The sequence below is a fragment of the Meriones unguiculatus genome, chromosome 14 (genome assembly GCF_030254825.1).
Source record: "Meriones unguiculatus strain TT.TT164.6M chromosome 14, Bangor_MerUng_6.1, whole genome shotgun sequence".
Lineage (NCBI taxonomy): Eukaryota > Metazoa > Chordata > Mammalia > Rodentia > Muridae > Meriones > Meriones unguiculatus.
The window spans coordinates 26,640,253-26,656,503 of NC_083361.1; the positions used below are offsets into that span (position 1 = coordinate 26,640,253).

A 16,251-nucleotide genomic window follows, 5' to 3' on the forward strand; every position below is an offset into this window, starting at 1 on the left:
CCACCCTCCCATCCTCTTTCCAACTTCCTGTCATCTTCTTCCTCATAGTCTACTAAGTTTAACTAGTGCTACTGGTAAGCACATGGGTAAAGGATGCCATCTACTGGAGTGTGGGTAGCCTACCATGGGAGACAACACAGAAAACTGACTCAGCCTTTCCAGAAGTATCAATTGCTAACAGTGCCTTGCCTAGGGTGGGGATGGAGGATCTCATGAGCCACTTCCCTCTTTACTGTGGAGCACTGACTGGCTTGAACTTGTACGTTTTTTATGCTGGCATCCACAGGTTCTATGAATTCATGAAATAGTCATGTTCTAAAGACATTTTGCAACAATCTTTTCTTTTCATGCCTCTTGCTTTTCCAACCTTTCTCCCTCCTTCTTCTGCAAGGCTCCCTGGCATTTTTAGATGAGGAAGTGAGATATAGATGTCCTGTTCAGGGCAGAGCATGCCACAGTCAATTCTCTGCACTTTGGCTTGTGATTTTCTATATAATCACCATTGCACAGAGGTGCCTCTCTGATGATGTGAGAGCTGCATTACGGGTACAATTATTTAGAAGGCAGTTTGACACTGTGTTCCTTTAATAACATGTGGTTGTAGGGCTTGTGACCTCACCCACAGGTTCTTGGGCACATTTATACTATGGATGAGTTCCCTCATGTGGAGCAGGACTTAAGTCCAATTGTTGGTTATCCCATAACATTCACGTCACTATTGAACCAACGGGCATGTCTTGTCAGGCCATAGATTATTGGAGCTTATAGGAATCAAAGCTGAGTAAGACTGCTATTTTTTTTTTTTTTTCTCTCTCTCCTAGGAACCTGCAAAACACAATCCAGCACTATGAAAGCTAGCCAACAAGGATGATGCTTTTAGGTCAGTATCAACTTGATTTTCTTTTTCATAATCAAACTGTGTGGTGTCTTCAGCCATAGGGTCTTACCATCAAAAGCTAGTGGGTGACCAAGAGCAATGGCAAAGGCTGTTTTAATTTGTAAAAAGAGTTATCTTTTGTCATTAATTTTAATGTTTTATTTTCATTGTTAAATAAAAAAGTATTTTTGATTTTGTGCTCTTTCCTTACATTCCCTTTAGGAAAAAAAGTTTTTTCTAGCTGGGCTTGGTGGTGGCACACCTTTAAACCAAGCACTTGGGAGGCAAAACCAGACAAATCTCTTGTGCTTTCAAGGCCAGTCTGCTCTATAGAGTGAGATGTTGTAGACTATCGAGAGCTGTGCTGTAAATGTATCACTTAAGGCTGGGAACCCTATAGTCGCTTGTTCTCTGCAGTTTGATTGGCTTTTCCGGAATGATCTCTATCTATTGCCAAGACAAGTTTCTTTGACTCGGGGTGAGATCTATCCTTATCTGTGAGTATAAGATAAATATTTAGAATATACTTTAAAATTATGTTGGCTTAGTAAAATGGGAGTTACATGTTCTCCATAAGATCCAGGACCTCACTAGCCCCCGGGAAATTGGCTAGGTTCCCAGTACCAGGCATGATGTCCTTCTTATTGAGCAGGCCTTTTAAAAACTTATTCATTTGATGAAAATAAATTAAAAAAACTAATGTTTCTTCAAAGTCAAGGATCACCCTCTGAATTGATGATTGTAATATTAAGAAAAGATTAGATTGGTTTGCATGATAGGTACTAGACTATTCATCCTGGGGCTGCTCCTTTTGTAACTGAATCTGCATTGTCTCTTTTACAGGGAACCTAGTGAGGCTTCCTCCAAAAATTCTGAAAGCTAAGCCCTTAGTAGCATGCTTGGAAGGAGCCTTTGGGCAAGTTCTACAAACCTTTAGCATTAAAGAATTCTAGAAATGGCTGTCAGCATACTGGGAAGACTGAAAAACTGGTTAGCTGCTCAGTGCAGCAGGCTGGTTGCCTCAGCAATACCAGTATGATGTGTGTGTGTAGGCTTCCTAGAGAGCTGCAGGCCTTTCAATCATGGTAGAGGATTGAGAAAATTCCTCTGTCAAGTAAGGATGGCAGCAGTAACAGGAGAAGTACAGGATAGTACACCAACAAGAAGCAAAGGTATACGTGGTACTACTCTCCTCAGACCTCAGACATCTGCAGGAAGGTGCTGCCCACTTTGTGGGTAGGTCTTATCCCTTCAGCTAATCCTTTCCAGGAAATATCCTCACAGACCTGCCTAGAGGCAAGACTTTTAGCTGATAATCAAGATTCACCAACAAATCCTTTTATCAGACCCATCTTGTCACTCTTTCTGTCCTGGACAGAGGTTCCTCTCTGTGGGACAAGTAAGATCTGCCCTCTGGGGCTGGAGATAGAAGGGGATGAGCTTTCAGCAAAGAGATCTTTAGAGTTGAACTCACAGCAACTATGCTTACCTGCACATGATTTAGTCTATCATATTCCATCACAGACGGTGGACAAGCTATAAGAAATCACTGACAATTAATGGTTGCTAGAGAGAGCAAGTAATTTTCTTCATAAGTTTCCCTTCTTTTCCTGTCCCCCTTTACCATTTTGAGTCTGTGTATGCTACATAACCACTCTTCCATTGAAGTAATCACCAGCTCTAGAAGTAATCTTTCTTATCTTTGACCTCTCCGTAGCCATTACTTGTTCAAATAAGCCAACTTGTTTATCTCTTGTTGTTTATGCACTTCATTTTTATTGGTGTGTATTAGTAGTGTCTGTCTTTCAGTATTCTCACAAAGTAGCTTGAGCAATAAAAACACAATGTTTGCTGAATATGGTTAGAATTCGTTCTATGTTTGTTGTATTTTTCTGCCATTAGGTGTCAGTGTACAAATTTAGTAATATAAAGAAGTTTCTGCCTTTTAGTTTTCTTTAAAAAATTTTTAAAATAATTAAATATTTTTTTAATGACATAAGTCACTAAACTACACCTCTAGCCCCCCAAATCCCAGGCTTTAAAATCTAAATAGGATGCTGAGAATGTACCTTAGTTGCTAGAGTACTTGACTGACATGCATGAAGCCCTGGGTTCGATCTTCAGCACTGAATAAATCTGGGTGTGTTGGCACAGCCTGTAATCTTGTCAATAGCAGTGGGATAGAGGTAGGGTGATCAAAAGTTCAAGGTTATCCTTTGACACACACACACACACACACACACACACACACACATACACACAGCACAAGGTCAGCCTGGAATATGTAAGACCTTGTCTCAAAACCAACTTAAAAATAAAACAGATTCTAAGTCTATGGTTTATCATTAATTTGCCAGGCAAGTAAACTGGAAGCCTTATCTTCTGCTTTGAAACAAATTTGGCTTAGCAGGATGTTATAAAGGAAACTATGGAGATCAGGGTGTACCCCACACTTACTCCATGTCTTGGCCTACATGTCTTCATTTTATAAAGCAGTAGTTTTCTCAATTCTGAGGCAGAAAGGCTTTGCCTTATTTGTGCAAGTAGACTAGCACTACATTGATAAAATTCATGCAAATAAAAATTATGTTTGGGGGCTGAAAAGATGGCTGAGTGGTTAAAAACACTTGCAAAGGACATGAATTCAATTCCTTGCACCCACATGGTAGCTCACAACCATCCATAACTCCAGTTCCAGGGAATCTGATGCCTTCTGATCTTTGTGGACAACAGCCATGAACATGGTTCACATATATGTGTTCAAGCAAAACAATCATACATGTAAAGAAATCTTTAAAAAGAAAAATACCACCTTTGTACTTATTAAACCAGGGACACATAGACACCTAGGTTTATAAAAAGCATTATCAGACAAACCAGGTTTTTGGGCTTATCAAACACACCAGACCAAGGAATTCTGCAACCCCCTTAACCTGGGTTGTATAAAAGTGTATGAAGACATTCCATGTGTATGTGTCAAAAGACAAAACACGGACTGTCTGCAGCATAGTATGATCTTTCTGTTGGACTCAATCCACTTGAACTTTTGTTCATCTGGATCCATTGTGCCTGAAAGCGAGCTCCGAGGCCTTGAACTAATGGTGCTCTGGCAGCCCTGCCACAGAACAGCTCTGGGACTGGGTTTCTTTTATCACTATCTTATCTATGTACTTACAATGATTCTCTTTTGCATTTGAATCAGTCTTATGCCTGGTTGTCTTCAGTTAGGCTCCTTAGGATTCTATGGACACTTTTAATCCTTTCTGTTGTGCAGCTCATATTTCATTGTGTGACGTATGTGATATGAGATTTAATATTAGCAATTAAGATTGCAATGGAATCAAAGAACCTTGGTTTTGGGCAGGCTTAGGTTGGTTATGCCTATAATCCCAGCACTCAGGAGGCTGAGGCAGGACTATTCAAGTTGGAGACTAGCCTGATCTATACATGCATTTTAGGATAACCTAGGCTAGAAGTATTTGAGTGTCTCAAAAACCAAAACCAACCAACCAACCAAACAAAACAATTGAGGACCAATTAATTTAGGTGACTTGGGCTTTGAGATTGCTCAACTGGTAAAGTGCTTGCCATACAAGGAGGAAGAGCTATTTCCTAGTACTCAGTTAATGGCTGGACATAGTGGCACAGTGTTGGTGAAGCAGAGACAAGCTGGAGTTTGCTGGCTAGCCAGACTAGCAGAATTCAAGGGCTCCAGATTCAGTGAGGGGCAGTGTCTCAGAAAATACAGTGGGAAGTGACCGGAAGATGCCAACATCAACCTCTGGCCTCCACAGCATGTACACGCATATGCAACTGCAATCACACAAACAGACACATACACCACCCTTTTCTAATGCCAGGCTACTTAAAGCAGACAAAAGTTACATAGCATGTGAACTTGTTACTCAATAAACTCTTTATGTAGCTCTGGCTGCTCTGGAACAAGCTCTGTAGACCAGGCTGGCCTGGATCTCATAGAGATCCACCTGCCTCTGCCTCCCTGAGTGCTGGGATGAAAGGCCAGCACCAAGGCCTGGCCAAAGAGTCTTTGGCTTGTAATCCCTGCACTCAGGGAGGCAGAGGCAGGCATATCTCTGTGAGTTTGAGGCCAGCCTAGTCTACGAAGCGAGTCCAGGACAGCCACGGCTACACAAAGTGTAAACCGTGTCTCAAAAAAAACAACAACAAAACAAAAAAAAAATGACAGGTTCAATTTAGACATATGTAATGAATAGTATTTGGCTGATCTCAATATCCCTAAGTTACACTACAGTTACTTTATTTGTGATAAATTACAGAAAACTTTGATAATATATCAACATTGGTGAGGATTTTGCTATTGTTAAGGGTTTCCCTGAGGTTTCTCTGAACTTTATATGACAAACCTCATTAGCTTGCTCTTGTTAGAAAGTTTTGAAGATTATGGACATTTTCCAAGAATGTAGGCTATAAAAACTTGGTATGTTGTATGGCAATAACCTTTTGGTTTTCCTTTGGTCTCTGATATTTAAGTCCTTTCAGGAGGAAAGTATGCTATCAGTTTTTCACTTCAACTGCTAATTTCCTTAGCATAAAAACTGCCTTGAAAACACTTGGTATTGCATATGGGACTCAAGAAATTTATTCTTATGGTGACTAGTTACCAAAATACTGAAACCAAGTCCTCCTCTTCCTCTTTGTTTATGTCCTTCCCACTCCTCTCAAAATAGGGGAACTTCTACTGTTCTTTAAGATTGGACTCAAATGCCATGCCCTAGTTGCTTGTTTTTTGAGACAAGATCTCACTCTAGCCCAGGCACACCTCGAACTCAATCCTTCCGCTTCGTCCTCCCTCCGGAATCCTAAGGCCACAGGTGTGTGCCCAGCACGCCTGCTGAGGATTTATTAAGGAGACTGCTGATTGGTCAGGTCTCAGATCAGCTCCTACAGCTTACTCACCAAGGGAAGCGCATTCCCTATCAAAACATAATGGGATTATCCTTTCCTCTGTCGGTCTGAATCCCCGGGGGTGAGTTTTGAGCGCCAGAGTGGTATCTTTCTCACTTTTTCATCTCTTTTTAGAGCCTAACACCGGGTTAGGTGTTAGGTAGGTTCGCTGACACTCAGCTACAGGAACGCTACTTTAGCGAGCTCTGCCAGCCAGGAACTCAGGTGAGTCTCCACGTCCCCCAGGTGGCGCCGCCGGAGGAGGTTCAGCTGGTGCACAGGTTCCCGCCAACAGAGCGTTTGAAACATAGCGGCCGCAGGGGAGGGAAGAGAGCCCCTCAGGGCCACCGCCTGTCGGCGCCTCGTGCTGCCCGTACCTGCTCCGGGTCCCCGCAGAGGCGACCCTGGCCTTGGCTCGGACGGAAACGCTCTCCATGAAGAGGTCTCCCAGGCGCTGCTTTTACAAAAACAGACGCTGTCCGGGTTTGCCTAATGGTGACAGGAAGCGTGGGGAGAAAGTGTGTTCAAGGGCTTAGGGGTGGCCTGAGAGCAGTCCTAGCTGACCGCACCGAGGAGGGCTCACAGGGAACCCCGGCCTCCTCCCCGGTGCGCATCCCCGGCAGCACAGACCCACAGCCGCCCCTCGCGGAGTCCGAACTCCGGCGCCACGCCCACTGTGGGCGGAGCGGCGTCATTCGCGCGAGAACGCGCCTCTCCTCTCCTCTTCCTAGAGCGAAGTCTCGCGAGAAGCAGCGCAGGAGCCGGCCTGCAACCTGCCGGGGCGGCTCTGGTAGGCGCAGCTGGTGGAGCGGCCGCCTCAGTCCTCGCACCGGCAGGATCCGGTTAAGTAGGCGGAGGGAGTGGAGAGTCGCTTTCGTAGCTTTTCTCCTCGCTCCTCAGTGGACGTCTCGGGGGCCGGCAGGTAGGAGCGGGTAGGGCGGGTGCGAGCGGCTGGGTTTGCGGTGGAAGCCGAGGGCGAGGCTGGCTGCTGTGACCGGGGTCTGGACGGCTGGCGGCGGCTCCTGGAGCGTGGGTGGCGCTCGGGGCTGCCGGCTCAGGCACCGGCGGTCCGGAGAGGCGGAGAAGGGTGTTGTTTTTTTGGGTTAGGAGTCCGGAGGCCTTTCCCCAGGGGAAAAAGGCGATTTTCTTACACCTCCTTTCCAATCTTCTTTCCAGGGCAGAGTAAGCCCGTGCCCCGCCCCTTTCCTGTCATCTTTGGGCCACCGCAGCGACAACCCTAAGAGGGCGCATCACAATAGGGCGGTGAGTAAGGCTCCCAGTCTGGGGCTGAGGTGGTGGGGAGTCGCCCTTGGGGTGGAGGATGAGACACCTGTAATGTGCTGCGTGGTTTCATCCTGTAGCCGTATCAACAATGGTAAAGCTTTGTTTTCCCCTAAGTTGCGCAGAGATGCTTCTCATTGATTCTCTGCTAGACACAAGACCCCTCACACCTCTTATTTTTGGGAATGGGCTTGAGGGGAGCTGAGGTTTCGCTTAGGAGTTTGTTAATGTGGGCCAGTGTGCTTAACCTCGGCCTTTATTGGATTCCCATTTCTTTTTTTCCCTCCTTGGAATTTTGACTCTTGGCCCCTTAGTGGTATCTGGAGTCCGTGACATGCTAAAAACAGTTTTCCACTTTGTGTACTTAGTATAATGAAATGATGTTATAGTCATCTGTAAGAGTCTTCATTTTTATTTAACAATCGGTATGAAGCAAGACAATGTATTGATTGGCAGTTGGGTTTCTTTCTGTTCTTTCCTGTTTCCCTCTGTATCTCCACTAGTCAAAACTTTTAAAGAGGGGTTTAGAGTCGACTTTTGAACGAAAGAGACTAGAAATTGGAATAAAAGATACAATAAAGCATGTGAATGTAAAGGTTGAAAGCGTTTCTGTACTATAGAGTTTGTCTGAACTCAACCCTGGGCATTGAACCAAAGACTGATGCTTGAATATTAAGCAGAAAGCAGTAGAAAGTTCTTAAAAATTACTTAATGGTAGATAAAGATGAGTTAATATAGTTCGAGAAGAAAACAGTAACTTTTCCTAATATAGAGCTTAGTGTTTAGCTTTTATTCTTATGGGTGGAGAGAAAGTAAGAAGGAAGCTTCTGAAACACGGAGTGTGCTAAGGACCCAGAGTGAAAGTTCCAAACAATGATTTTGAGTTTTTTCACACTCTTTAAAACTTCAAGGTGGCTGGCCAGTTATGGTTGTGCACACTTCACTCCCAGCACTGGGGAGGCAGAGGCAGGCGGATCTCTGAGTTAAGGCCAGCCTGGACTATAAATAGAGTGGACAGCTAGGGATCTGTTAAACAGAAGAAACCCAGTCTCAAAAACCAAAAACCAAAAACCAAACTAACTCTTCCAGGCAAAAACCAAAAACCAAACTAACTCTTCCAGGCGGACTTTTTACCTACTCTGTGTTATCCTCCCACCAGTCTGAATTTTGTTCTATTTCATGTTTTTTTTTTTGTTGTTGTTCTTCAAAAACTTGTGTAATTTTTTGTTTGTTTGTTTTGTTTTACTATTATATGAAATAATGAAGAACTGTGGTCTGCTTTGTGGCCTTTCACGTTTAAATGCTAGTGAAATGTACAAGTGATCTGGAAATAAAGTATATTCTCAGAGATAGGGATGAGTAACGTTCACATGCCTTCAGGTACTAGACAGGTAATGAGCATGTCAAATGTACTAGCTTCTCTCTTGTCTGAGAGGCATCAGTATTCAAGTTCGCCTGATTAATTGTATATATGAACATGAATGTGGAATTAGTCTTCAGCTTTTTTTTTTTTAAGATTTACTTTTAATGTATATAAATGCTTTACCTGCATGTACACCTGCATGCCAAAAGAGGGTGTGAGATCCCAGCATAGATGGTTGTGAGCCACCATGTGATTGCTTAGAATTGAACCTAGGACTTCTGGAAGAACAGACCATGCTCCTAACTACTGAGCCATCTCTCCAGCTCCCAGCCTTCTTAAAAGAATATACAAACTCTAGAATTTTAAATGCAATTTCCTGATTTTTCAAATATTGACAAGTAAAACAAAAAATAGCTTCTTGTGGCCCCACCGAACCTCATTATATTTTAACATATGAGACTTATTTTAGAGCTGTATTTTATATCCTGGTTTAGGAGCTGTGTTATAGGTTAGGATTAATTAACTAATTTTTTTTTTCCCTTTGGAGACAGGGTTTCTCTCTGTGTAGCCTTGGCTGTCTTAAACTCATTTTGTAGACCAGGCTGGCCTCAAATTCATAGCGATCTGCCTGCCTCTGCTTCTCTGAGTGCTAGGACCCAAGGTATGTAGCACCACACCCAGCTCAGAATTAATTTTCTAACTAGAAACAAAGGTTTTAATCAACTCTGCCAGTTATTTGGAATTAAAAACTTTTGAAAGAATTAGGGGAAATGTCAAGTCTTATTAAAACCAATAGATGGGTTTAGTGCCCTTTAAATACAGTGCTACAAATTAAACAGGTACTTTCTACAGTAGTGTCTCCTTGTCTACACTTTTGATTTTGTAGTTTTACTGGTTTGAAATTATTAAATGGAAAAATTCTAAATAAGCTCATAAGTTTTAAATTGCATACTGTTCTAAGTACAGTGATAAAATCGTGTTTCTCAGACTACCTGCCCAGAGCATAAATTACCCCTTGTCCAGTGTGTCTGACCAGAATGTGCTACCCATCCGCTTGCCACTTTAGTGTAGTTACCTGGTTATCAGACTGATGACTTCACAGTATGTTCAAGAAACTTTATTTTATTTAATGATGGCCCACAGTATAAAAGTAATGCCATTACTAATTCATATATGTTAACAAGAAGCCATAATGTGCTTCTTGTATGTGAGAAAAATGAAAGTTCCTAACTTCATAGGGAAAGAAAAAAGATCACATGCCCAGGCTGCTGTGTAACACTCTAGTCACAAAACTTTTTTCCAGGGTATATTGTTGCAATTTTTCTGTCTTATTATTAATTACTGTTGTTGTTGTGCCTAATCAATAAAGTTTTCCATAGGTATGTATATGTAAGGAAAACCATAGGACACCTGGGGTTCATTTGCTACTAGTCACAGTTTCAGACATCTACTGATAAACGTGAATATATCCTTTAGAGGGGACTGTTAACATTTTTACTATGAGAATAACTGAGGAAACTTCTCGGTTTTTATTAAGTGTCTTAAGAGTATACTGGTTTATTTAGACTTCTTTATTATAATTGTACCTAATATGTAAGTTTAAGTCCCGATACTGTCTCTAGTCCATTTTAGGATTCGAATACTTAGTTTTTGTATACCTTACCTCATTGTGTCCCTGGGCATTGGCTTTTACCAGAGGAAATATGGATCCCCTGACACATGGGGAAACAAGAAGCTCAGCATTTGGCTGAAGAAGGTGTGATGTGAAGGAGACACTCTTGTGTCTCTTTACATAGTCTATTGATTTAGATGAAGTTTTCTAGTAAAAAGAATGGGTACTTTGATTGGACTTTGAGCCTAATACATAGAATGACTTAATGGCATTTGTGGAATTGAACCTTGTGGATTAAAACTCATTTACCTATTACTAGAAAGTATTTTAATCCCATAATCTGCTTCATGCTTTGTTGGGCTATGAGGAATGGGAATTTCCATAAACTCAAGTCCTAAGAGATGGATCTTGCAAAGTGAGGGTCTTGCAAATGCCCCTTTGTTACTGTGCAGTTGTACAAATGACTACTTTCACAACCAAGTTTATTATAACTTGTATGAAGACTACAAAGAATATTTTTTTTATGTCAGGATTTTTGAGGGGGTTGTCTATGAGATTTTTTATCTTTGGCCCAGTCTTTTTAAGTTCAGCTCGGCTAATATCTCTTTATCAGCTGCCTGCTTCTCTCTAGAGCAAGAGGTAAAAAGAGGAGACATGTGTTATGTTTATTTTTGGTTTTGTTTTGTTTTGTTTTTTGAGACGATTTCCCCTTGTACCCTTGGCTATCCTGGACTTGCTTTGTAGACCAGGCTGGCCTTAAACTCACAGAGATCCACTGCCTCTGCCTCCCTGAATGGTTTCTGTGTTTAAGATGTCCCTATTTGAGAGTTTTAAAAATATTTTTTATTTATTCTTTTTCTCATATATTGCATCCTGACCACAGTTTCCCCTCCCTACTCTTCTCCCAGCTCCTCCTCTCTTCCCCAGATCCCTCCTCATTTCCCTTGTTTCCCTTCAGAAAAGGGCAGGCTTTCCAGTGTATCAAGCAAACATGACATATCAAGTTGCAATAAAGCTAGGCACATAACCTCCTATTAAGGCTTAACAAAACAACCCAGTAGGAGGAAAAGGGTCCCAAAAGCAGGCAGAAGAGTCAGAGACAGCTCCCTCTCCCACTGTTAGAAAGTTCCACAAGAAGGTGAAGCTACACAACCATAACAGATACACAGAGAACCTAGGTCAAACTCTTACAGGCTCCTGATTGTTGGTTCAGTCTCTGTAAGTCCCTAAGAACCCCAGGTTAGTAACTTTTTTGTTTGTTTGTGTGGTTGGTTTTAGGAATTTGTTTAATATTTGTGCAGATTGAACTTGTTACGGTGGAGGGGGTGGTGTGGAGTATCATTTCCCTCATGTTTCTATAGTGACTTATAAAGTGGCAAATGCTCTTGCAATTAGCTTCCCCTGCCCCCTCCTCCACCCTCTGAAATTATTTTTCAAATGAAGAGTAGAAGGGACCGAATGTACTTTGGTCAGGGCCTTTGGTTGTTTTGGGGTCTCCTGATTCTTAGGACATACATTTTCAATATATTCATCTGTATGGTAGGTTTATCTGGGCAGGCTGGACCTCTGTGAGGGAGAAGGAAATGGAACACCTACATTTCTAACTGGGTAAGTGTAATTTACAGCTGAAGTGATTTGGACAATGGTTTTGGTTATATTTTTAATCCTCACCTATATAACTTCTTTATTTTGTTTCTGTGTTGGTTTGAAGTAAAATTATGGCTGAGGTAGGCTGTGGGGAAGAAATAGTTACAGATGTTTTTAATAGGGGAAGAGTTACAAGTTGGGCATCCCTAATGCCGAAATCTGAACTCTAAAATGCTCTAAAATCTGAGTCTGAGCATCCACTTGTTCATCAATCTAAAGGATCATTTCATGTGTAAAATTACCTTTAGAGTATGTGTGTAGGATATTTATAAAATGTAAATGAACTTTGTGTTTAGTCTTGGGTCCCATTTCCAAGAGAACATAAATGCAAACATTCCAGAATTTTAGAGAAAAAAAAAATCCTCAAATAATTTGGAATCTGAAATACTTTTGGCCCAAGGCATTTCAAATAAGGGATACTCAATCTCTTGTGGAATTTTGTTTTTCTTTCTTTAATAGAATGTTAAATAGGGGTCAAGCTAAAAGTTGCGGTTTCCTTAATGTGGCCCAGCTGGATTTCTTTGTGGTCCTTGAAACTGATACCTCCTTGCTAAGAAGGTAGCAAACTAGAACTCCAAAGTAGAAGGTGAGCAATGAAAAATCAGAGATGCTCTCTAGAAAGATGAAAACGGGTGCTGAGTGTGTGTACAGGCAGTGGGGATATAGTGAGTCAGGTACAACTCTAGAGTATTTGGATGTCAAATTTTTTTATTAGAACAGGTAGACACTGTGAGCACCAGTCTGAAATCTGAATAATTCCAGAATCTGGAACATTTGACATTCCAAGCATTTGATTAGTGTATACTTTGCCTATATTTCAAGCAGTAAAACATGAAGAGGAAAGAGTGTGTTAAATATACAACCTATGTCACGGGTTTCTGAAGATTGTATGGTATCATTGCTTTTTCTTTGCCAATAAAAGCAAAGATACTTTGTTAGTAAGTAATTTAATTTTATTCTTTTTAAAAATGTAATGTACTGATTATATGATAGCACTAACCCTTGCTATCCAAGGATGATTAGTGTTAACCACCATATGAATACAAAAAATCTTTAAAATGGAGTAATATTTATGTATAACCTACATAAATAAATCCTCTATATGTTGTCATTTTGAAATTATTTAATGCTTAATTCATTGTAAATTCTATGCAAATAGGGGGCTGGCGAGATGGCTCAGAGGTTATTGAAGAGCATTGGCTCTTCTTCCACAGGTCCTGAGTTCAATTTCCAGCAACCACATGGTGGCTTATAATCATCTCTAATGAGATCTGGTGCCCTTTTCTGGTGTGCAGGCGTACATGTGGACAGAATATTGTATACATAATAAACAAACAAATAAATAAATAAATCCTAAAAAATTCTATGCAAATAGTTGTTCTACTGTATTTAGAGAAAAGTGACAAAAACTACATTCGTAAGTCAGTTAAATCTGTGGGTGTTCAATATGAGAATACAGAAGGTTGATTACTCATTTTATCGTTGTAGATAAAAGAAATGATAGTATTAGGGGACATAAAAAGTTAGCATTTAATATTTGGCTGGGTTTGGGATGAGAGTCTGTCATAGTGAATCACTGAGTAAACTGCTACTTGATTAAAAACTATGAATAAATAATTTTCTAAGATCATTTAAAATTTTAGTTGTACTTTATTCTTGAGTTATTTGGAATCATTTAGGTTTGAGTTTAAAGTTCACTGTTAGTTCTTTGACATTAAAGTTACTTAATCTCTTTAATAATGTTTCCTAACATGAAAATGTATATAGAACTTAATAGTTAGGGATTTAAAGATGAAAGGAAGAATACTTTAAAATGTTGTATAAATAGTAGAACAGTATATCAATATAAATATTTAACACTTTGGTTTTTTGGTTTGTTTGCCTAGAAGATAGCATATTGGCATTGTTGCTTCAGCTCCCCTGCCTACCTGCCCTGCTCAGTGTTCTTGAAACAAATACTTAATTTAATTAGCACAGTTAATTTACATACATATTTGTCAATCTCATTCAGAGAGGACAAGTTCAGGTTTTTGTTTACAGCCTTTGACATTACAAATCTTCTGCAATTACAGAAATTTTCTTTTCCTTTATTCTGATAAACATTAAACAGTAGGAAGCCCTACTTGTTTCAGTGTTGGTATCTGTTGTCTGTTATTTGGTAGTCTATGTAATTTGAATGACAGGTAGAAAAGAAGAGATCTAGGGGACTGGAGAGATGGCTTAGAGGTTAAGAGTATTGACTGTTCTTCCAAAGTATTGACTGTTCAATTCCCAGCAAACACATGGTGGCTTGTAACCATCTATAATGAGATTTGGTGCCCTCTTCTGGCCTGCAGGCATATATGCAGGCAGAATACTGTATAAATAATAAATATATCTTTTTAAAAAAAAAGAGGGGTTGGTATTTGAAAATTCTCTTGGAATGTTTTTTTAAAAACCAAAATATTTCTTAATTTAACTATTTTACTTCCCACTTTAAGATCTTTGACTCTTATTACCTGTGACAAGTAGGACATTCTGGATTTTTTGTTTGGAGCTATATTAAAGGCCAAGTTAAGAGTAATTTATTATTATGTGGGTGGATGAGTGGTAAAGAGTTGTAGAGGATGGACATACTACAGAATATATCTGAAGACCAGAGAACAGCTTTATGAAATCAGTACCCTTCCACCTTCATATGGGCTCTAGGGATTGAACCCAGGTCACCAAGGTTGTAGTACAAGTACCTTTGTCCACTAAGTACTTTTTGTTTGCCCCCCTCCCTTTTATAGCTCAGTTACCTAAGAATTGCAGGTAAAAGTTTTTGCAATAAATAATATTATGGTTTTCTCATTTTTGGATAGGCATGCAATGTTCTTTTAAAATTATTTCATTGAGGGCAGTTTGTTTTACAGAGTATGGGCTTGAATTTAGTTTTCTAATGTCTAGAAAGCAAATGGTCTGCTCCTTTAAACTCCTCATTTGTTCATTTAGAGGCTGTGCGTATGTTTGTGTATGTGTGCTTTTTCAGTGCCAAGAATCAAACCCAGTTCCTTGTGCTTTGGCACGCTAACAGGTGCTGTTGCTAAGCTGCATCCCTTAGCCATGTACAGCTGTTTATAGAAACCTGTAACTTCACATTTGATAGTTAACTGTAGGGCACTCTTCATTTCTTTTTATTAAATTCTCCCAGATTGCTCGTTTCTCTTTTAAAAAGAGAACATTTTGTTATTAGAGACTAGTGGGACTATTAAACGATAATATACAAAAGGACTTTAAAATAAATTAATGTTCTAAAAAGTTTGGAAGAGAAAACTGAAGCACACATGGATCAGGACTTCTTAGTTGATTAAGATAGTAAGTTATTCCTAGTAATAGGAAGGCTGAGCCAGTAATGCAGATGGACAATTTGCTGAGTGTTTTGTCCCAGTGCCCCTCTGCTAGGTTACTTGTACTATATTATGAGGAGTGTGAAAAATGCTTATTATGTAGTAGAAGGAGATGTTAGAACTTCTATTTATATTGGGTTTTTACTGCATGGTTTTTTTTTTTCATTTTCTTTTTTTGTATATTTATTCTTACTACATATGTAATACTGCTATAACAGGATATGTGAATTATACATATGCTTAATGTTAGTTGAGCTCAGACTGTATTAAGAAAGGGTAAATGCTGCTATACTTTAGTTACCTATACATGCCTAGTAAATAATAATTATTTAACAGTAGCCTTAAATAGCTATTCATTTTGAAATTGTTTTATGATGAGAACTTTGAAACACTTCTTGTAAACTTAGATTTCTTTGGAGATTTTTTTTTCTTTCTGATTTTAAAAGTAATGTATATAGCATGTAGTTTGAGACATTTACTTAGTAAAGGTGGAAGAAGAAAGTGGTACCACAATTCTGTGACACAGTGATACAGACATGTTCAAACATACGAACTCTAAACACACTCAAAATTGGAATCATTCTATTTGGGATAATTTAAAATTTTTGTTTGAGAAATTAAAAGGAAATTCAGATAACATTAATCCGTTCCTTATTTTTGAAAGTTTGTTTCCCCCCACACCTTCTGCCATAAATGCTTTGATGAAAAACTTATTTTATAAAGTTTATTTAAATTATTGTGTTAGAATATATGATTACTTTAAAAGTTTATCTCTTAAACTTGAGTATCTGTTTTTCCAATACTTTAGTTACCCTTGCCGCTATTGGTTATCATTCAGATACATCTTTGATCGGTTAAACAGCTGATTTAAAATTTGTCTCTTCCCTCTTTAGACCATTTTGGGGTGTGTATGTGTGTGTGTGTGTGTGTGTGCGTGTGCGTGTGCGTGTGTGTGTGTGTAAGAGTAATCCTTTATGTTATGTTATAAAATTTATATTTGCCACATCTTTCTTAGTTTAATGCTTTATGTCGTCTGATGCTTCTGGAAGTCTTACAGTCTCAGCTCCAGTTCCTGATGTCTTCAGTGGGCCTTTGCTAAAACTGCAGCATATGGCAGCTGATTGTACTAGAATTGTTGGTACATGAGAATTTTTGCCTTAAAAAAATTGCTGCTGGC

At 39.8% G+C, this 16,251-nt stretch overlaps 1 protein-coding gene across 5 annotated transcripts in view; it reads left to right on the forward strand.

The window, feature by feature from the left end:
• The first annotated feature begins 6,542 nt into the window (after window positions 1-6,542).
• The window catches only part of Btbd10 (BTB domain containing 10), a 56,221-nt gene continuing 46,512 nt past the window's right edge, over window positions 6,543-16,251 (forward strand). For 2 of the 5 annotated variants that reach the window (XM_060367011.1, XM_060367014.1), the window contains exons 1-3: window positions 6,543-6,725; window positions 6,980-7,066; window positions 11,603-11,667. The gene's annotated coding sequence lies outside the window, so the exon portion shown is untranslated. Of the gene's footprint in view, window positions 6,726-6,979; window positions 7,067-11,602; window positions 11,668-12,165; window positions 12,293-16,251 lie in introns of all 5 variants that reach the window. The other 3 variants (XM_060367013.1, XM_060367015.1, XM_060367012.1) reach the window with 2 other exon arrangements.